The sequence below is a fragment of the Haemaphysalis longicornis genome, unplaced genomic scaffold (assembly GCF_048455015.1).
Source record: "Haemaphysalis longicornis isolate Haplotype H1 unplaced genomic scaffold, Haemaphysalis longicornis Haplotype H1 scaffold_10, whole genome shotgun sequence".
NCBI lineage: Eukaryota > Metazoa > Arthropoda > Arachnida > Ixodida > Ixodidae > Haemaphysalis > Haemaphysalis longicornis.
The window spans coordinates 2,956,542-2,978,839 of record NW_027526204.1 but is presented as its reverse complement, the minus strand read 5'-3'; the positions used below and the strand labels follow the sequence as shown (position 1 = coordinate 2,978,839).

At 51.4% G+C, this 22,298-nt stretch overlaps 1 pseudogene; it reads right to left on the bottom strand.

The window, feature by feature from the left end:
• Positions 1 to 106: 106 nt before the first annotated feature.
• On the bottom strand, positions 107 to 13,576 carry LOC144158080 (uncharacterized; annotated as a pseudogene).
• Between the last annotated feature and the right edge of the window lie 8,722 nt (positions 13,577 to 22,298).

Genomic DNA, 22,298 nt, shown 5'->3' with positions numbered 1-22,298 from the left:
TGCCTCCGTTCCTCCCCCAGATTACACCGGCGGCCCCAACGAGACCTTAGATCGTCCCATCACGGTTGCCGAAGTAGGGGCTGCCCTTACACATGTCAACGTTCGATCAGCCCCGGGTCCTGACGGCATCACCAACAAGCTTCTTCGGAACCTCACTGGAGCCGCAGAACAGGCGCTCACTGACTACATGAACACAGTGTGGACGTCGGGCCATCTTCCCGCCTCCTGGAAAACAGCGAAGATCTCTCTTATACCCAAACCAGGCAAGGAATTGGCTATAACAAATCTCAGACCCATTTCCCTAACATCTTGTCTGGGCAAGTTACTTGAACACGTCATCCTGGCGCGTCTCCAAGCCTATATGGATGATCAGGGTCTGTTCCCACACACCATGCTGGGCTAAACTGTCTGCCCAAGACGTTATGCTGCAGCTTCAGCATCAAATTTTGGATAACCCCTTTATCTCCCGGCAAGACATTCAAGTCATCATGGGCATCAATAATGTCACTCATAAGGCATTCGATAATGTCACTCATCAAAGTATCCTGATCGGGTTTAACCAACTCCACGTGGGACCCCGCACCTACCCGTACATCGCCAACTTTCTCCCTGGTCGCACAGCATCTCTCTCGGTCCAAGGCCTTGAATCGGACCCCATGCCCTTGGTCAGTAAAGGCACACCTCAGGGGTCAGTCATTTCCCCTTTTCTATTCAACGTGGCTATGCTCCAGCTCCCTCCCCTCTTGGAATGCATCCCTGGCCTGCACCACAGCATCTACGCGGATGACATCGCCGTTTGGACAGCTGGGGGAAGCGATGGTGAAATTCAAGACCGCCTTCAGCAAGCTGCCAACATCATCGCCACTTACGCCCATGAACGGGGGCTCAGTAGCTCACCGCAGAAGTCTGAGCTCTTCTTCTACCACTCGAGAAAGCGTCGCCATCGGGGTGCCTGTGCCCTTGATATTCAGGTCATGCTACAAGGCTACCTCATTCCGCATGTCCCCTCCATTCGCATTCTCGGACTCCGAATTCAAGAAAATGGGGCTAACACTGAAATTATATGCAGTCTCGAAAACACCACCGACCAGATTGGCAGACTCATCGCCCGCATAGCCAACCGCAACCATGGTCTCAAAGAAGCCAACCTCCTTCGCTTGGTGCACGCATTCATTACCAGCCTAAAAATGAAAGGTTCCCAATAAAATGAAAGCAAAATAAATGAAAAGGGGAACAAAACCTGTACCAGCAGAGCTATAACAGGTTAAAGCCAATAAGAAAAATAAAAGAAATGGGAGCAGCAGCTCCAAAATTCTTTTAGAAAGAAAGCCAATTAGTGAGCAAAAATAAAAAGCGAGGTCACCTACTTCGGCCAGCAGAAAACAGCAGAACCCAGAATCAACCCAAACAGAACTTCTTTATTGCAGCGTCAATCCAATACAGGTGCCTCGCGAAACACACCAAGCCCCGCACGGGGCACCTTGAGTATTCATGGTGACGGTGTTGGCGACACCGCGGACCCCGAGCCCCCAACACAAACTGTAACCTACCGTGGTGATGTGTTTAAAGGTGAAGGGTAGAAGCCTCAAACGGTGGCCGTCGGAGCCCAGGTCAAGCTCCGGCAGATGGGCTCCCTGTCTGTTTACCAGGCAGGTAGCTCCGGGACCTCTCAGGCTATCAGGGTAAGGTTTGAGAAGAAAGTGCCCCCGTCCCCTGCTTTTTTTCTATGCCGTATGGAAAATTCAAAACCCCCCTCCAAACGTGATCGGTCCCTGAAAAGGGGCCGCACCGAAGTATCTTTCCTCCACTTCCAAGCATGAGCTTCCCAAAGCCAGACAAATACTCTCGTTTTCTTGTTATCGAATCTCTTGACACAGCCCGCCCTCTTGCTTCACAATCAGTATTTTTGATTACAAAATACCTTGATGGAATAATTGGGAAAACCTATAATGCCAAAAAACAACGCACAGGTGAAATCCTTGTTGAAGTAAAAAACCAGCAGCAGGCAACCACACTTCTTGGTCAGACGAAAATGGTCGATCTGGACATCAGGGTCACACCCCACCGCAGCCTGAATAGCTCGCAGGGTGTGATCTCTGAGGCAGATCTTCTTAATGAGACAGATGCCGACATTCTTGAAGGTCTAAAGGATCAGGGTGTCACAGCCGTGCGCCGCATCACGATGCGTAGAGATGATAAGGCAATCCCCACGAAACACATTATCCTGACCTTCAACTGCTCCTCACTTCCTGACCATATCAACGCAGGGTTCATCCGATGCTCCATTCGTCCTTACATTCCAAACCCGCTCCGCTGCTTTAAGTGCCAGCGGTTCGGACACGGAACCAACTCCTGCCGTGGTCGTCTGACCTGCGCAAAGTGCGCTCAGCATGATCATCCATCCGATAATTGTCCATCGTCAACCCTCACCTGTGCCAACTGCCAGGGGCCCCACGCAGCGTGGTCCCGCACTTGTGAGAAATTTAAGCAAGAAAAACAAATCATTAATGTAAAGGTCACTGAGAACATCACCTTTCCAGAGGCGGGAAAGAGGTTCGCCTCTTTCCCTCTGGGGAGGTACGCCGACGCAGCTCGCCGGGGGGCGGAGCGGCGTATGGTGTCCACAGGGACCCAGTTCAGCGAGTCTGACCTGGTCCCTCACCCACCCCCCCTGGGGTGCCTCAGGCAGCCCAATCCGTCGCCACGCCGCTTGCTGAGGCAGCAGCGGTTGTGGTGACAACCTCTTCTGTAGGGACCGGTGCCGCTCCCGTCCCTGCCTCTCCGTCCTCCAGTACGTTGGAGGGTGCCGACCGGATGGACACCGGGGGCCCCGCATCGGCTCCCACCGCCACCGCACCTCCTGTGCCACCTTTGGTGTCTCGGACGCCCTCGGCGGTGGCGGCTCTAACGAAGGGCTCCCGAAAGGGGCCAAGTCCGAGGGGCCCGGTCCGCCGGGCACCCTTCTGGCATCCGATGAGGAGATGGATGTCGCGCCGTTCCTGCCTGCAACGCAGCGCAAGGAACGGCCTCCGATGTCCAAGCCGACAGAAAGGCCTAGAAATCCTAGAATAACAGCCCCGAAAGACGACACATGAACAAAAACACGCACACACACACTCCAGTTATTCTTAAATTTAAATAATGGGAAATGAAAACATCATCCAATGGAACTGCAGAGGCCACCTTAAAAATCTTGACGATGGGTATGAGATGCTGCATGCCAATCAGCCAAGTATCATGTGTCTCCAGGAAACCCACCTCAATTCTAAACAAACAAATTTCTTGAATAGGTACATGGTATTCAGAAAGGACAGGGTTGGCTGCACACACTCTTCAGGAGGTGTGGCAATTGTCGCCCAGAAATCTTTAGCCTGCCACCCTGTCACCCTGAACACTGTCCTTGAGGCTGTAGCAATCCGTACGATAATATTTAATAGGTTGATAACGGTATGCTCCATTTACATCTCTCCTGATCATGCACTCTCGAGCTCTGACTTCGAGGCACTGGTCGACCAGCAGCCCGAACCACACATACTAACAGGCGACCTTAATGCGCACAACTCTCTTTGGGGCTCCTCTAGAATGGATGCCCGAGGTCGCCTGATAGAGAAATTCCTCACATCTTCAGGAGCATGCCTTTTCAACAAAAAACAGCCGACATACCATAACTTAAGACACAATACATACTCGCATCTTGACTTGGCTATTGGCTCTGCCATTCTCTTTCCATGTCTTGAGTGGGGTGTGGGCACGGACCCATATGGTAGTGACCACTTCCCCACTTCCCTAACGTTCATAGGTAAAGGCCCATGCAGTCCATCTTCCCAGAACAGGTTTAATGAATCAAAAGCAAACTGGAGTACATTCACAGAAACATCTAAACTACACCACACAACCATAAAACACCTACACGTGGAGGAAGCAGCCCAACTCGTCACGGCACACATACTCGACGCCGCCGAAAAGTCCATGCCTCAGGCCTCCAGTGCGTACCGCAACCCAAGGAGGCCCTGGTGGAACGAGGACTGTAGGCGGGCGCGAGAGGCCCAGAACAAGGCGTGGGGTGTCCTTCGCCGGTACCCTACGCCAGATAATCTCATTTCCTTTAAACGGGCAAAGGCTCTTGGGAAGCGTGTGCGTCGTAAGGCGAAACGTGAGAGTTGGCGCGCCTTCCTCACTTCCATCAACTCATACACCGACACTCACAAAGTCTGGACACGGATACGCAAGCTAAAAGGACAACAGACACACAGCCTGCCCCTGGCTAGCACAACAGGGGACACACTCGAAGACCAGGCCAACACGCTTGCACAACACTTTGAACACGTGTCCAGCTCAGCACACTACACAAACACTTTCATGAAACACAAAACATCTGCAGAAAAAAAGCCCTTACACGACAAAGACAAATCAAAAACTTCTTACAACTCTGAATTCACTCTCTATGAGTTGAGGGCTGCCCTGAGCACGTGCAAACCTTCAGCTCCAGGCGCACATAAGATTACATACACCATGATACAACACCTACACCCAGACACTCTTGAAACACTCCTACATCTATACAACAACATATGGCTTTCGGGGCACATTCCTCGCTCTTGGAGAGAGGCCATAGTAGTGGCTATCCTAAAGGAAGGGAAGGACCCTTCCTCTCCCGCAAGTTATCGTCCCATTGCCCTGACAAGCTGCCTGTGTAAGCTCTTTGAGAAGATGATAAACAGGAGACTCGTGTACTTCTTAGAGTACAATGGTCTTCTCGAGAGCTGCCAGGCAGGCTTCAGGGCGGGGCGATCTACCAACGATCAACTCGTTGCATTAGAGGCGTATATAAAAGATGCTTTCCTCCATAAGCAGTACTGTATGACAGTATTCTTTGATCTAGAAAAAGCGTACGATACCGCGTGGCGGTATGGCATCCTAAGCGACCTCAAGTCCTTCGGTGTGGCAGGTAACATGAACACACTTGCCAGCTACTTGTCTCAAAGAACCTTTCGTGTGCGAGTTGGAACTGCACTCTCTAGGGTTCATGTGCAGGAAAATGGAGTGCCGCAAGGTGGAGTTTTAAGTTGCACCCTTTTTATTGTGAAAATGAATTCCCTTAGGAAGGCGCTGCCACCGTCGATTTCCTGTTCAGTCTATGTAGACGACGTTCAGCTCTCCTTTAAATCCTGTACTTGTCTGTCTGTGAGCGCCAGGTCCAGCTTGGTGTTAACAAGCTAGCTGGTTGGGCAGATAGCAACGGTTTTAAATTTAATCCAGGGAAGTGCACTTGTGTCTTGTTTTCCAGGAGGCGTGGCATCCGACCGGATCCAGACATTCAACTCCACGGTGTCTCGATTCCTGTAAAAAAGGAACACAAGTTTTTAGGTATAATCTTTGACGAAAAGCTCACATTCATCCCACACATAAAACAACTAAAACATAAATACTTAAAAACAATGAATATCCTGAAGGTTCTCTCACACATCTCTTTTGGTGCTGACAAACAACTTCTGTTGCGTGTTTTTACCAGCTTGATAGGTTCACGATTGGACTATGGCAGCGTTGTCTATGGGTCAGCCACTAAAACATCCCTCAGAATGCTGGACCCTGTGCTTCATCTAGGGCTCCGCTTGTCGTGTGGCGCCTTTCGGACTAGTCCAGTCGAAAGCCTGTATGTAGAGTGCAACAAATGGAACCTACAACGTCAGCGAGCATACACAGACCTCCTTTATGCTTTTAAAATTTCATCCATGCCTCACCATCCTTTTAAATCAGTTTTTCATGATACCTCCATGACTGAACTCCTTTTAAATCGACTATCGTTCTCTGCGCCCTTCTTTTACAGAGTTAGAGAGGAAGCGTCAGAGCTTGCTGTCTCCTTTTTAGATACCATCCAAAGTTCTGTAACAGATTTCATAGCACCATGGCATCTCCGCCCTGTCTCATGCGACACATCATTCACACATGTAGATAAAAACCGAGCTCCCACATGTGCAATCCAGCAGCACTTCTTGTGTTTGCAGCAGAAGTACTAATGTTCTGAATTTTATACGGACGCCTCTAAAACTTCCACCTCGGTGTCCTGCGCGGCGCATGGGCCCTGCCTTAGTGTCACTAGAACTCTCAACAGTAATACAAGTATCTTTACGGCAGAGGCTTATAGTGTACTTCTGGTTGTTAATCATATCCTTCAAAGCCACATCCCACAATCCATTATATATACAGATTCTCTCAGTGTTGTGCGGGCGTTGTCGTCAACAAAGTATTCCAAAAATCACGTTATAAATTTAATAGTGAAGGGTATTATGTCTGTGTATGTCCACAAATTTGAACTAGTCCTTTGCTGGGTCCCTGGCCACTGTGGTATAGCCGGGAACGAAGCAGCGGATCGAATGGCTGCTGCTGCTACACTCTCGAATGCAGTAGACATAACCACATTACCCTACACTGACGTGAAACCACACATCAGACAACAACTTCGCAAAACATGGCAAACACACTGGAGTGAACAGACAGACAACAAGTTACACGTAATAAAACCACACTTGGGACCATACACCACCGACACACGCAATAGATACACTGAAGTCGCCTTGGCCAGATTACGGATAGAGCACACTCATGGAACACACTCGCACCTTCTCACTGGGTCTCCAAGACCTCTGTGCAGCAGGTGCGGAGAGGCCCTATCCGTGATGCACATCCTCATACAATGTAAGGCACTCGGCACTACACGACGCAAACACTTCCCTCAACTACACACACGACATATTCCACCACACCCGTCATACTTCTTAGGAGACGAAGCCCTGTTTTCAATCAAACGCGTTTTCGAGTTTCTCACCGACGTAAAATTTTTACATCTCATTTCTTATCATGCATGTTGACAACCTGGCCCTTTACACCAGTCATCTTCATTACGTTGTGTTTTACTTTGTTTATTTTTACTAAAATGTTTTTTTACTTCCATGTCACTTTCATGTAATCACTTTTGTTTGGCGCTCTTTGCCCTTAGTCGGCCTTGCGCCATTAAACTCTAAACATCATCATCACACACCAAGCACTAAGAGGCATATAAAATAAACCCGCGAACTTCCCCCCAAAAGTCTCCCGCCCAGAAAGTCCGCCCCCCAAGAGTCCCCACGCCCCCCCGGACAGTTCCAAAACATACTTCCTTGCACAGTGCGAAGGTCGCATTTCACAGTTCTACACATTTTAGGTTCCTATTTCGGCAACCCACCAGACATCACACCAAATACCTAGGGCCAAAAGAGCGCTCACCGCAGCAATTTAAGACACAGTTCCTTAAAGTCCCTGAAAAATCACAAGTAAAAGTCCCGCTTTAAGCACTAAGAGGCACACAAAATATAAACCCGCGAACGTCGCCCCAAAAGTCCCCCGCCCAGAAAGTCTGCCGCCCAAGAGTCCCCACACCTCCCCCGCACAATTCCAAAAACATATTTCCGCGCACAGTGTAAAAGTCGCATTTCACAATTCTACACTCTAGAAGTTCCTACTCCTACAACCCACCAGACATGATACCAAATACCTAGGACCAAAAGAGCCCTCATCACAGCTCTTTAAGACACAGTCCCTTAAAATCCCTGAAAATCACAAGTAAAAGTCCCACCTTCTCTTTCCCCAGACAAAACATCCCCACAGTCTAAAGCCCGCGCTGAGGTCCACTCCAAATAAAACTCTCGAAAGTTCCCCCGAAAAAGTCCCGCCCCCCCGGAAAAGTTCACACATGGTCCAAGGTCCAATTCAACTGGCACGAAACCCGCCACTCCCTGCACACCCCTGAAAACAGGAAATCCAGTCCAAGGAGTTCACCCAAGCACGTAGGGCTGCAGATCCAGCAACCAGTTCACAGAGTCAGCAACGCAGCCACCCAGGGCACAGAATGGCCGCAACCACACCGTTCCAGCAGCACTATGAAGACACCACACGGCGAAGACGCAATATCGGGGACAGAACAAAGGAGACGCCGCCGCTCAGGAGCGCAGGCGCACACCACATGGGAGCGGGCACCAAAGGACGACGCAGGCAGCCCACTGGAGAACGGCGGCACGAATCCCCAACAAGGAGACCAGCATCCAGCTCCACATCCCAGGGTGCAGACATGAGCAAGCGGCAGGCCAGAGAGAGCGCCAAGAGCGTCTCCATCCCAGCTCTTCAGCGACGTGCATGCGGTCCTGAAAAATTCCAAAAAAAGGGACAAACAGAACCCCCCCCCCCCCCTGCCCAGCAAACGTCCACACAAGCAATCTGTAAGAAATCAGATCACTCCTGAAATTCAAAACGACTAACCTAAGTAACCAATTCTAAAGAAGCAGGCCATACAGCTCGCCAAAGTTAGCCAAATAAAACAAAAGCTTTGCGAACCAGGACTAGAACCATGCCCACCTAAAAAGAAACAGGGAGAAAACGGTCAATCTCTCCTCGAAAATATGGGTATGTACCTATTAAAAGAGAAAAACAGGTCTACTGGCCAATCCCCGCCAGAAATTTCCAAGCGCGCTTGAAACTATGACTGAGTCCGCAATGTAGCTATACCCAAAAATTTTGAATATAGACAGAAAATTAACCAACCTAACTAGAAGCCAATGGTAATTCCAACAGAAGGGATTGACCGAGACAAGAGAAAAAGAATCCCCAAGAGGCCCACTAAAGAACCTTTAACAATGCATCGGTCAGCCATGCGGAACACAAGAGATTGACCATAGGCTACCTCCTGGTGAACACTTGCGGCCAGACGGAGAAACTTGAAGCCACAAAGATATTTTCGCAGCCGCTCAGCAAGAAAGACCAACATTAGCCAGCCTCTCTATCCTAGACAGAAACACAACGGCCCTGTTCGACTCTCCCAGCCATCCGCGAATGCCAGCAACATACCCACCGTAGCGATTGCCCAGAGCCGGCGACAAAGCCAAACGCAAACGCAAGACGACCGAGCTTACAATGAACTGCTCTGCCCGCAAAACAACAAAGTCACTGTATCAGCAAAATAAAACCTGGCGGATGAACCAACAGGAGGAGAAGCGCATGGACGTCGCCACTGGAGGGAATAAAAAAACAAGCAAAAACTCTTCCGGGAAAAAGTATGTCCCATAACGATACAACCAACAAGGTAGAAAAAGCAGCTTGATAGCTCCCAACCGCGAGAACAGCCCAATAAGTCCATAGTCGGGAACAATTATGTGAACCAAAAGGAGGTTACAATGACCTGCCCATGTCAATTCCACGTAAGAGGACACCCACTGCCCTGTCTTCAGCCAACCGACCCGGCATGTCGGAGGGAATTGCCCGCAGCCGGGCAATTCCCTGCATGCCGCCCCGCATCCCCACACCACCACAACAGAAGCGTCCGGGCACACTGTCATGGGTGCACCTCTAAGCACCTCTAAGCAAATGAAATGAGCGATGAACCGGCAGCACCCGCAGAAACGGACAAAACATCTCCAACACCTCTAAATTAAAATTTTGTAACTCACACGCAAAAACACCGCCACAATGATTCACCGCAAAAGCAGTGAGATACAAGCAGCGCACGAGTTAAAAGACGCCCGCGTCAGCGCCAAGGTAAGACTCGCCCAGACTGCAACTCCGGCCAACATCCGCAGTGCGGACCCTCCACCGTCCACCAACTGCCGCCCAAAGGCGAAATGGCAGCAAAAACCTCCGTCCATCGAAGTAACGCCAGGCGGCCAGCAAGGGCGTGCGGGCAACAGACCAGTGGTCCGATCACGGTGGGATGGAGAAACCACCCTTCATGCATAGTGCATATAGCAACGCGCGACACAGCGCGAAGCGTGACGTCACCACGGTGCCGCACACTCAAGTGCCCCGCAGTAGAGTCCCCCCACGTACGAAACCGGAGCCTTAAAGGCGTGCCGCCGGCGGGCAGAGAACTCCCTTCGAAGGGCGAAAACCCTCGCGTCACGGGGGGGAGCCCTGCAAGCGCACCATCGGCCTCAAGCCAGGGGACCACCAGGTCAACCCTAAAGATCGTCAGTCGAGGGCATCGAGTCGTTAATGTGCCTGACCATCGCGCGCAAAATTTCCACTGCTCTGCGGTTCCTCAAAAAGGCCGGGTAATTGCGTGGAGAAGTCGAGCAATTACACTCATTCTCCAATTGATTCCTATAGAGCGTAGTGCCTGCACACGAATTCATGAAGTGATCAATGCTCGTACACTCAACCCCGCAAAAACATGTCATTGAGGGCAAGAGCGAAATGCGGTGCAAATAAAAATGAAATCTTCCATGGCCCGTGATTAGAAACACCACCTGTCTCGGTGGAGGGAAATTGGGCGGCAGACGCAAAACATCGGGGACCCACTTAAACAATTCTGTACTTCGGTGATTTAGAATCTAATCCGACAACCAGTGTTAGTCGATTTGCATAGAGAGAGCCGATCTGACCACCCTTCGCGAATACAATCCAGGTCGTAGCGCTCCATCTGTACACGCGCGAACAGCAAGGTGGTCGGCCACCTCATTTCCAATCAGGCCCTGATGTCCTCTCACGTGAAACAGACAGACCCGAACTCTGCGCGAAAGGCTGAAATACAAACGCTTGAGCTCAGCTACTTCTTCGCTTCGAGTGGATAGCGACCCCATCGCTGCAAGTAGCGATAAACAGTCCGTGTAAAGAAAATGCGTCAAAGGAATGCTGCAGCTCGAGAAATGCAGAAGTGCCTCTTTTAGAGCAACCACCTCAGCACTAAATGCACTGTTTGGTGGAGAGAGAGAGAGAAACAACTTTATTGACAGTCCGGCATGGGATGGGCGGTGGGGTGAGACGAGCGTGCAAGACAGCCTGGGGCGGCAGCCTACTCATGCCAACCCGTGAGGGTGACGTTTACGGCTGCTGTCTCGCCAAGATGCCCAGCACGTGCTGGACCACGTCTCTTTGGTCTCCAGGGTATTGGTTGTGATCTTGCTGCGCATGGCAGGAGTCATTGCTTCGTCTAGTCGTTCTGGGGGGGTGCAGTTCCAGAGCAAGTGTCTCTGGGTGGCTCTTGCTTGTTGACATTGTTGACAGATGTCTGTTGTATATACGGCGGGGCATATGTGTCGTGCCAGTACGGGTGTCCATATAGCCTGTGCTTGTATTTGTCGTAGTGTAGTAGCTTCGTTACGGGTGAGGTCTCGATGGGGGGGTGGGAAGAGGCATCTATTTGTTCTGTACCACTGGAGAATGTCTCCGTAGGAGGTGATGGAGTATTCATCGTCCTTGGACCGAGGTGTCGGGTGAATCGAGGGCGGGGGTGGGGACCCGCGGCTGGTTAGCGCGTGTGCCTCCATGTCTGCCTCTTCATTCCGGTTCGGTCCTGTGTCTAACTGCCCAGCGTGTGCGGGGAACCACTTGATGGTAATGTTGGGGCCTGATGGTATTGTGGAGCATATTCTGGCAGTTGTATTATTGACGTTGTTTGTAGCGAAGTTGAGTATGGCCGTTTTCGAGTCGCTGAGGACCGTGCGGCATTTCGGAAGCGTAAGTGCCAGTGCAATGGCCAGCTCTTCGGCTAGTGTGGGTGTCTTGCACTGTATGCTTCCAGATGTTTGAAGTATCCCAGTGTCGGATGCGAGGACGGCTGCTACATACGTATCTGGTTGTTGGGGGTATTGTGTTATGTCCACGTAGTAGGCGTGTGGGTCTTTGACGTGCCACTTCGTAAGGGCCGTGGCTCTCGCCGACCGTCTCTCTTGATGAGCCTGTGGGTGCATGTGCTTAGGTAAGGGGGGAATCCGTAGGCGTTGGGTGAGAGTCCGGGGTAGCGGAGTTGCTTTCTTTGGAGCCGTTGTAGGTGTATTGAGTCCGATTCTTTGTAGTATTACTCGCCCTGTCCTGGTCTGGGACAGTCTGTGATACTGAGCTGTGCTTTGGGCTTCTGCGATTTCGTCTGTCGTATTATCTACTCCTAGAGCGAGCATGCGGTCCGTATTGGTGTGGGCGTATAGTCCCAGTGCTGTCTTGTAGGTTAGTCTGATCATTGCATCTATCTTTAGCTTTTAGGCCGCCTTCCAGTTGTGAAAGGATGCCACGTAAGCGATGTGACTTAGTGCAAAGGATTGGGTGAGTCTAAGTAGGCTATCTTCTCTCATGCCTTGGTATCGCGTGGCCACTTTCCGGAGGAGTCGAGTGGCCATCGTGAGCTTGGCGTGGAGTTTCTGCACCGTGACGTTGTTGTGGTGCGAGTCTTGTATGTGCAACCCGAGCACTCTGATCGTTGGGACTTGTGTTATCGGCATTCCGTCCTGGGTGACCACATTGATGGGGGTGTGTTGTTTGGTTGGCCTTCTCGTTCCTGGTGGTGGGATCACTAGAAGTTCGGATTTTGTTGGCGAACATTTGAGTCCAGTGGGGCGTAGATGTTCTTCGACTGCAGTAACGACTTCTTGGAGGGCCGCTTCTATCTGGCTGTCACTACCCCCTGTTGACCCCAACGTGATGTCATCTGCATAGATCGTGTACCGGATGTTACTAACTTGTTCGAGTCTTCTAGCGACGCCGATCATGACTATGTTAAACAGCAGAGGGGAGATTACGGAGCCTTGTGGGGTGCCCGTGCTTCCCAGCTGCTTAGGTGGGAGTTGCAGTTCCCCTGCCACGAGCGTTGTGATTCGGTTGGTCAGGAAGTCCTTGATATACGCGAAAGTTCGCGGTCCCATATTGAGGTTGGACACTTGCTGACGTATTGCCGTGTGGTGTACGTTCTCAAAGGCTCCTTGAAGATGTAGTCCGAGACTGCTCTGTTGTCCAGGGTGGGGAATTTTCGATCAATGACTTCGTGCTTGAGGAGCAACATGGCGTCTTGGGTGCATAATTTGGCTCGAAATCCCAGCATCGTGTCTGGGGAGATGTCGGATTCTTCCAGGAACCGTTGCCAGCGATTGAGGAGTACGTGTTCGAGCACCTTTCCCACACAAGATGTTAGAGATATAGGTCTCAGGTTGTCAATGTGGGGTGGCTTGCCCGGTTTGGGGATGAGTACCGTTTTCGCAGTCTTCCATTGTTGCGGGAGCTTGCCCGTGCGCCAGCACTTGTTGAAGTATTTGGTTAGGGCTTCTATTGCTGTGTCATTCAAATTTCGGAGCGCCTTGTTGGTAACTTGATCTGGGTCGGCCGCCGATTTACAGTTAATGGTTTGAAGCACTGCACGCACTTCCCATTCTTCTATATCGTCGTCTAAAAGGTCATTGGGTGCGCCTTCATAGTTTGGGAGAGGGCCTGGTGGTGTTGCAGGGAGGTACTCGGCGTCCAGGCGTCTTTGTACTTCGGCTTCTCCCAATTCTCGGACGGCCTTGTGGATGGTTCTGTTTAGCGTGTAATGTTGAGCGCCCTTGGTGGTCTGGTCGTTTAGTAGGTGGCGCAGGAGATGCCACGTTCTGCTTTTGTAAAATTGGCCATCAGCCTCTTGACATACTGCGTGACATTGTTGTCTGCAGAGGGTTGTGCTGTGTTGTTCTATGTCCCGGTTGAGCTGTGCTATGCGTTTTCAGAGCTTTCGGTTGTGGCGTTGGCGTTTCCACCGCTTGTTCAGGGAGTTGCGTGCTTCTAGGAGGTGAGCTAATCTACTGTCTGTCATTGGAACCTCTTGCTCCGCTTCTAATGTCTGAGTTGCGTCCTTGGTTGTAGCGTTTAACAAGTTGGTCCATGCTTGTATGTCATCGATGGTATCCGTTGTTCTCTCGTCTAGCTTTTTCCTGTATTCTTTCCAATCAGTGAGGTGCTGGCTCCATGGTTTCTGGGGAGCCGTGGCGATGGGTAGAGTAATTTCGAGTATACAATGGTCGCTACCTAGCGTTTCTCCAGTGTTCCTCCAAGTCATACTTCGTGGTGCAGTGGGTGTTCTTATGAAGGCGAGATCTGGGTTGGTGTCTCGTTGTGCCGACGTTCCATTTCGAGTACCTCAAACATGGACGGAATAGCATCAGCAGCCACACCTAACTCAGGACACAACGCCACAACACCACACCACCTCCTCATCTGGCAATGGAATCCCAATGGCATTCAGGGGAAGAAGGCGTCATTACAACAATACTGTTTGGTGGAAAAATTTTATACCGCTGGGCCACGATCACCCTTCCCGAATGAGACAAGGCAACGAAAGCTGCCCCCGCGGATAAGTGAGCAAAAGCCCCATCTGTGTACACATGCACACCTGACACCCGAGCCATTTGCCTATCATGCGGCGTAGACGGAATCTCAAAAGGGCAAACCATTATCTGTGCCGGATGAAAAGCCCAGGGGTTAAACGCTTTCTGCACCTCAGCTGCCCTAACCTGAAAAGATCCTCCCGCCTCTCAAACAGCCTAAACAGACATCTGTGCATCTCTAAAACTTCACAAATGGGCGGCGTTCCTATGAGCACGTCCAAAACCTCAGATCGACCGTCCTAACAGCACCAGTTACCGCCAGGAACGGGATCCGCTGTGTGGACTTCGACCTGAGGTACGGCGACGGAGATACCGGCCACCAGGCGAGGGAAGAATAAGTTATTGTCGGTAAAACCAATTGGGTGTACAACTGTTCAAATTTTGAGATCGGAATTCGACAAATGCATGTATAGAAAGCGCTGTAACGTTTGGGTTGTGACTTCTACTTTTGTCTTCAGGTAATTAACGTGGGGCATAGAAGCAAACCACGGATCAAAAATGACTCCTAATAATTTAATTTCGGAAACTTTCTTCAGACTAACTGCACCACCCAACCGGATGGTCGGCAATCTTCGCGCCATACTAACACGCCCATTTGGAAACAGCATATAGCAGTACTTGTCTGCATTGAGGCGAACCTTGACGCGATCTGCCCATTCCGCAACTATCCGCAACGCAGAGTCAGCGAGAGCCTCAATTTATCGGCGCTGAGTGCCCGAAACGACAAGCACAGTGTCATCGGCATATGCCTGAACATAAACGCCCGTGGGAAACGAGGTCTCCAACAGTCCGTGTATCAGAATGTTCCACAACATGGGACTTAAAGGAGACCCCTGCGGACTTCCAATAGTGGCCGGGATCGAAACGTCCTCAGAACAGGTTAGGAGCACCACCCTTCGATTAGAGAGGAAAGACTCCAACAACCGGTAGAGATTAGTAGGGCAAGAATGCTTGCGCAAAAAATTTAGGACTATAGGATGCCAGACCGAATCAAATGTGCCTTGAAAATCTAATGATATTAAAACCGAGTGCAATAGTTTTTTACGGCGATCCTGAAGAACAGACTTTAAACTATAGAGGGCAGCTGTGGTACTTTTGGAATGCGTAAAACCGAATTGAGAGGGATGAAGTAAATTATTACGGACCAAAAAGTAGTACAGACGGGCATTCAAAAGACGTTCCTTGCCGAAAACTGAATTCATGCAAATTGGACGATAGGACATGGAACTCTCAGGCGGACGCCCGGGCTTCGGGAGGAAGACCACCCGTCCCTGCTTCCAAACTGTAGGGAAATATCCCAATCTCAAAGCCGAGTTAAAGAGGAAAAGGAAAAAAGAGGGGTGCACGCGAAAAAACGATGGCACCATCGAAGGGGTCATCCTGTCTAATCCAGAAGCAGAACGGAGCTTTATGGACCGCACCATGGACGCCACTTCCAAGTCCGTGAACTCCACGTCATTCGGTACGTCCGGATAAGGCGACGAAAACAGCGCCCGTTCGCGAACGTGATCCTCGGATTCCGAGGCCGGATCATCCTGACGGATCTGCGCACGCAGTAACAGTCTAGCGGACTCTTCGGGGGACGTTGTATAAGAACCGTCCGGACACAACAGCGGAGGAATAGACAAAGCGGAACGAAGTTTTTGAAATGCCAATTTGTAAGGGTCGGAAAATAGAAATTTGTGCGTATTTTCGTCGCAGGACTTCCGAATCGCCGAATCTTTCGCCTTTGTAATATGACACTTATATTTTCTTAGGGCCGAATAATAAATGTCACGTCTTACCAAACGTTCGACCGGATCCCGCTCCCTCTGAAAGCGGCGACGGAAAGCCCTGACGATAGAACGCTCCCGCGCAATTTCAGCGCTCCACCAAGTTTTTGCCCGCGGACCCTGCTTCACTGTCCAGGCATACGTTTCATACAGGCGACCAAACACATCATAAAAATGATCTACGAAAGTACTCGTGTTACTACAATCTGTTTTATTTGATTATTTTCCGGTGTGTGTTACTCAGTTTGTAGTTGCGATAGAATTCTCTTCTAGGTCTTTCTCCTTTTTGTTAATTGCAGTTTATGCTGCTCCTTCCATTCCGATTAGCTCAATTCTAAATCAAATATCTCAGTTACTATTGGCAACAAATGCTCGACATGTGATTATTGCTGGCGATTTTAATGCGAAGTGCCCGTTGTGGGGTGGTGCAGCCACGGATGCGCGCGGGGCTGAAGTGATGCAATATCTGGCGTCCCACTCATTGGTAGTTATTAATGATCCCCTTTCGCAGCCCACCTTTTCCACTGATTATTCGGAGGCATGTATTGACTTGACGATTTTCACCCAATCACTCTCGGACTACGCTGCCAAATGGAGTGTTTGCGATTCCCCCACACTGTCGGATCATAGATATATAGTCTTCTCGGTGCAATCGCATCGGTTGCCTGTCATAAGGAGGTTAACGCGGGCCGGTCAATTGCACGTTGTATCGCAACTACAAGGCATGAGATGGTTCACACAGGTGGCCAGATGTGTCATCAGCGACCCGCCGTCCCTAGATATTGTGCTAGACCATTTTTATGATGTGTTTGAGCGACTCTCTCCTGTCACGCTACAGTGTGGCCCCCCTCCCACGGAATATGAACCCTGCCTTCCATCAAGAACGCCGCCTTGCCCGGGCCAAGGCCTTACAGAAGGACCACGCTTCGCACCCCACTACCCCATACGTCGACGCAGCGGAATATCCCGACCATGCAGACTGCGTCGTCGTAGTGGTCAACTCCCGAGGAGACTCTGTAGCTTCGTGTTCGGTCTCCACGCCTCACCGTGAAGTTGGTGAAGAAGTCACCCTTGCCCTGGCCCTTACAGCTGCCCCGGCCACCGCAAAAGAAATTTCCCCGCATTTCCCCGAGGGGAAGAATGTGAAAGTGCGAATGCAGGAGTTGAATTTGCGCGGTTCGGTAATGTTCGCGAAAGAGAGATCACACACACACACACAACTACAAAGAAAGAAAGATGCATTTATTCACAGACACCTATTTGTGTTGTCGTTGTACTTGATTGCTAGAGCGGATCTCAGCTTTGAAATTTCGTGTCAGTACTCCTTTAAGCGGGTGCATTAGCCCTTCTCACGCCCGATTCCTGGCCAATCCCCCACGTGGGTATGTGTCATGTCAGCGGCCAGGCAGCGCGCGCCCATCTCCCCCCGTTGCCAAGGAAGACGAGGAGATTCCTGGCCCATCCCCCACGTGGGTATGTGCCATGTCGCCCTTCTCCCCCCGTTGCCAAGGAAGACGAGGAGCGCGCGCACCCGCAGCTGTTGCTATGTGGACGGACGGCGGTCACCGGAATTCAGGGTCGCTTATAAAGTGCATTCGCACTTAATAATCTCCGACTCACAGACGGCTCTGCGGAACTTTGCGACGGGTCGTGTATCCCCCATCATCGCACGTATCCTGCAGACTGCACAGACTCCGCCTGCACATTGTCCACGCCTGATATGGACTCCGGCCCATTCGTCCCTTCCGGGTAACGAGCTGGCTAACGAGGCAGCCCGAGATTTCTGCTGCCGGGATGCCTCGGATGCTGCCTCTTCACCTCGGGCGGGAGGGAGGGATCGCCTGGTTACGTATCGGGAAATAACGCAGCACTACCGCCTTAGTCGCATGCACTTCCCCGGCCCCGCTCCCACTTTAAAACGCAGGCAGTCTGTTCAGTGGCGTCGACTGCAGACTAACACCTTCCCGCATCCCGCATTGTGCCACCTCGACTTCCCCACGCGATACTGCCATACGTGCACGTGGTGCGGCGCGCCTTTTGCTTCCCTCCACCACATAGTAGGCGCGTGCCCCTCGAAACCCACCCTCCATCCTACTCTGTCCCTGCCCCTTACCACGGTAGAGCAATGGGAGGCTACTCTGTTCAGCCCTGACCAGCAAGTTCAAGAGTGTGTGATTCAGCTGGCCGAACTCGCCGCTAGGGCCCACGGGCTCCTAGCCGTCGACTAGACGACTGTAGTGTGCCTGTGCTCCCAGCCGGTGCCTCTTTCTTAACAGCTCTGGATAAATAAAGTTTATACCACCACCACTACCACCACCTCGCTATCTCGTGAAATGTTCATGTTCAGACCGGTAGCCGTTCCCAAGGCCTCCCGCGAATTTTAACCATCTCAACATCCTACCGAGATCTCTGAAACCAACACAAACACATTTCCGCTCTCAGTGGACTTACATTGCCCTCTGTCGTGAGCCTCCGGAAATGCGCTATCTCCGCTATCAGCCACCTCGCCGCGTTGCTGGGCCGCAACCGTCGCTTCCGACTCGCGCTCCCGAGCGTCTGCTACTAGCAACGCCAGCATGGTGCTTTCCTCGACAACGAGCTTTTTCGAGTTCCTCGACAACGAGCTTTTTCGACCAACTCAGGCTTCACTACTTCCTGCTTGAGTTGAATCTCATGCTCTATTTTTTTGTTCTCCCGTTGGAGTCCCTCTCCCTCGAGCTCCTTTCTTTTCCGTTCGAGGCGGTCGAGCTTGAGGTCGTACCATCGCATCTTTTCCTCGTGTTGTCGTTTTCTTTCCTCGCGTTCCTGCTCTCGTTTCTGCCTCTCGAGCTCCTCACGCTGGCGCTCAGTCTCTGCCTCTGCTTCTGCGGCCTGACGTTTCGCGGTCTCCCTGCCATTGATCAGCTCAATGCATTCCGACAGCTCCTCATCGTCAGCCCCAACAGCGAGTATAGCCTGTATCAGCTCTGGCTTTCTCAGCGCGTCCGTAACATCCAAGCGCAACTCTTTTGCAAGCACCAACAACTGCAGTTTTTTCAACGCTTTCAAATTCATTGCCGGTCTAGAGTACTACTTTCCCACTGCTCCAAAAATGTTTTGCTCGAATAACCCACGCGACAAAAACGCACGTCCCACCAGCTATCCTCAGAAGCCTGGTAAAACTCAGTGAAGAAAAGTCCCACACTCACCATTGACCGCCGTGAATTCTGCGAAGTCCGAAGCCGCCTTGACGTCCGTGGTGTTGGATCTCGCACCGCTGGCTCCAGGTGTTACGAAGTTGGCATCCGACCGCTGCCAACCAGTTGTTGCGACCGAGGGGGGGCACCCGATCCGAGCTTCGTAGCCTCCGTCATACGTGTGGTAGCGGGGTGATGCGAGCGGCCAGCCGCTGTTGCAGCCGTGAAGTCCAGAAGCCGTAGGCTAACGTAACTGTTTACTTCATAGCGAGAGGTGAGCCGAAGCCAAAGAACAATGCCCCGACGGGCGAGGTAACAATACAGGACTCGAGCAGAGTGACAGCATGGATTCGCTGCTCTAACAGGAATGGGTTATAGCGCTTGCGGGGCTTCTATTTATACCCAAAAGCGGTAACGGTCAAAACAGCCTTCCCTCTACATTTTGCGCCCGCTACGCACTTTATAGACACACACAACGCTCTTTCCAGAGTTCGTAGGTAGTCAGTAGCAGCGGCACATGCTCAGTCCGAGAGAGGGGAGAGAGGAGGATTCCGCTGCGATCGACGGGGCCTCCGTGTGCTCGAAACAGGCCTGGGCTTGTTCTGTCGGCGTGCCATCGAATGTGTTGATCGCGCGAGCGCCTGAGCCGGGCTTGTAGAGGCGTGAATGTATGTCACTGACACGGTGGCGCCTTGCTCGAAAGGCGCACGTAGTGGCTTCGCCGCACAGCCGAGGAGTGATGCGGGAAAGTACGGCGGTGGGCCGATTCGTAACAATATAGAGAAAACTGGTTAGTACATACTCCTCGTCTAAATACCGGTCAACAGCGTTTATCTTACACTTTACCGTCTCTTTTGAACGCCTACAAAGTAAATGGTTTTGATTTGTTTTCTTGTTCTTACCGGAATCTCCGGCTCATGTATAGTGCCTAAGTTTGATGCCTTCTTTTACGTGTGATTTCTTGCTATGACGTGTTTTCTATTGTCACTGGAACTTGTTTTATTGTTCTTGTTTTCTTTTTCTTCTCCTCCTCTCAAGGAATGGAGAGAGTTTTTTTTCAGTGCGTTCAGTTCATTTATAATGCCACTTACATGCTCTATACTGATGTGCAACTGTGATGCTGCGCTAAACCAAGTAAATCAGGGGCTACGGACTGGTCAACCTGCCTGTGAGCAGCTTTTTTTTACCGCCGCCCTCCCATCTACCATGTATAATGGCAAATAAATGATATGATTTTTTTGAAAAATACCCAAAATTCGAGGTAGGCGCAGTATGCGGATACGGACCGTGGAGGTCAGTGAAAAGGTGTTGCACTGACCAGTGTTTGTAAGCCCAGCTATGGCTGCCTGCAGCACGCACTCAGCGGATGACCTAGTGACAGCGCAAGGTTTTGAAGAGAGTTTAAAGGACAGCTATGATTAAATCGGCACTAGCAAGGGTTTTTGCAACGTGACCCATCGCTGCAAGTACTGCAAGAAAACGTACGGGGCAGGAAGCTCCCATGTATACAGCGGGGCGTGATATAAGTTGCAATAATAAATTAACTTTATGACAGACAAAGAGAGCCAGTCAGACAAATAGGCCAACATTTTCACGCTCAAGCAGCCAAAGAAAGACTCGTTTTTAAAATTAGCTGCAAAGAGACGCTGCCGCCACTTTTCTGCATGCTGCGAACATTGCGCAACCATAGTCCTCGCCGCCGCCGCCAGCCTGCAAAATGAGAGATAAACACAATGACAAAAACTGGCTAGCGCACGAGATGCCCGAGAGAGAGGTCCCGCAGCGTGAAGGGGACAAGAGAGGGGCGCTACGCGTCGTTATGTTTATTTCCATTAAGAGCCCGGGCAAACCCACACTGGTCTGACTTTAACCACTCATTTTTGTACGCGTCTGTGTGTTGTGCCAGAGCGCCCGACACAAATTCGCTGCACCTGGCGACGTGCCGACGGCGGGGTTGATTCGCGCCTAGGTCAAACCGTTCGCGTCAGATGTGCCGAAACTTGGCGGGAAAGGCGCCGCCGAGTCTGCTCTCACTTTCCCACCACGACGGCTGGACCAAATCATGCCTGGGAAGAACGGCCCCCGGCAGACACGCAGGGAGTAGCGCCTGGAGAGGGCGCCGGTGAGTCGCCTTCCCTTTCCCTGTCGTGGCGGCTCGGATGATGCAATCGCTTCGCCTCCATTCGCCGGACTCAAACTGCGGCCAGTGATAGCCCCGATTGGAGGGATTCGAACTGCATGCAGCTGCAACGAAACCCCGGGGGTATAAAATCAGCCCAGAAGCAGCGGTGGTGCGGCGGCATATCATCAGAGGCACTGAGTTGAGAAGTGCTACCGCCTTTGTCCAAGCCATGTAACACTCTTGCTACCTTTGTATATATTCTATATAAATGCCGCTTCAAATAACCGTCGGCTCGACTACTTCGTCGCTCTGCTCTGCGCCGCGTCGGTTGCGGACTGAGCAGGGCAACGTCACAACAGTGCTGACTGAGCTGGCAATGGCCCAGTCCCTACAGTGTGTGCGCGTGTGTGTTTGAGTAGGGGGGGGGGGGGGGCGTGGAACGGGTATCGCTCGCTGTCGAGGGCCGCAGAGCACCCATTGCTGCCGGTGCTTGGCAGCCGTTACAGCAATGTGCAACTGCTCTGCCGTGCTTTGTGAACTCGAAAACAAAGTTTGCAGACGCGTTTTCTGGAGGCGTGATAGCTTGCACTGACGTCACTCTATTGCCGTGTTGGTGCGTTGGTTGCACAGAGGAAATCTGCAGCTCTTGTTTCGAGCAGCGCTGATGAAGCTGACAGCTTTCGATCAAAAAGTGCGGTGGCGTCGCTATGGTCAAGCAACATGTTTTACGAGATGTTCCAAGTCTGGCGTTGGCGTTCTTCATATAAAAACGGCCCCTTCAGGAGACCTTGCACAGTGCGAGCTCGGAAGTAGTAGCTAGCGAGGGATGGTAGCCCCGCCAGTAAACACCAGATAAAGGTAGGGGAAGAACAACCACCGAAATTCAACGTCGTCGTCAGCTTCCTCCTTACATGGTGGCATAAACGAGACGCGGTGCATCGGGTTGCCATTCGAAAGCAAAACGATCCTCCAGCGGCAAGATTCCAGAGCTCTTCGACAAAATAGGCGAGGCGAAAAGGGGTTGCACGCGTTTAACTGGGCATTATAATGTCCGATTAACAACCCACAAACGTTCTTCGGT